The following is a 240-nucleotide window of genomic DNA, read 5'->3' as shown; positions in this document are numbered from 1 at the left end:
TTTTCTAGTGGCTATAAGCTACTTTGGTATTAGGCTATTCTGCTAGTTGCTTTTTGTTTAGTACTAGAAGTCCTGTGTATATCTCTATCTCTATATATCTGAAAGCACGCACGCACCGACCGCCAACTTCCCGATGTCGTAGAAACATGAATTTTGGCGCGAGCATAGATTATCTCCAAAATAGGAAAAGTAATTGGGTCCCAACTCGATTATTCAATTCTAGCACAAAAGAATTGGCGT

This window comes from Eleutherodactylus coqui, chromosome 7 (assembly GCF_035609145.1).
Source record: "Eleutherodactylus coqui strain aEleCoq1 chromosome 7, aEleCoq1.hap1, whole genome shotgun sequence".
Classification (NCBI taxonomy): domain Eukaryota; kingdom Metazoa; phylum Chordata; class Amphibia; order Anura; family Eleutherodactylidae; genus Eleutherodactylus; species Eleutherodactylus coqui.
This window is presented reverse-complemented; position numbering follows the sequence as displayed.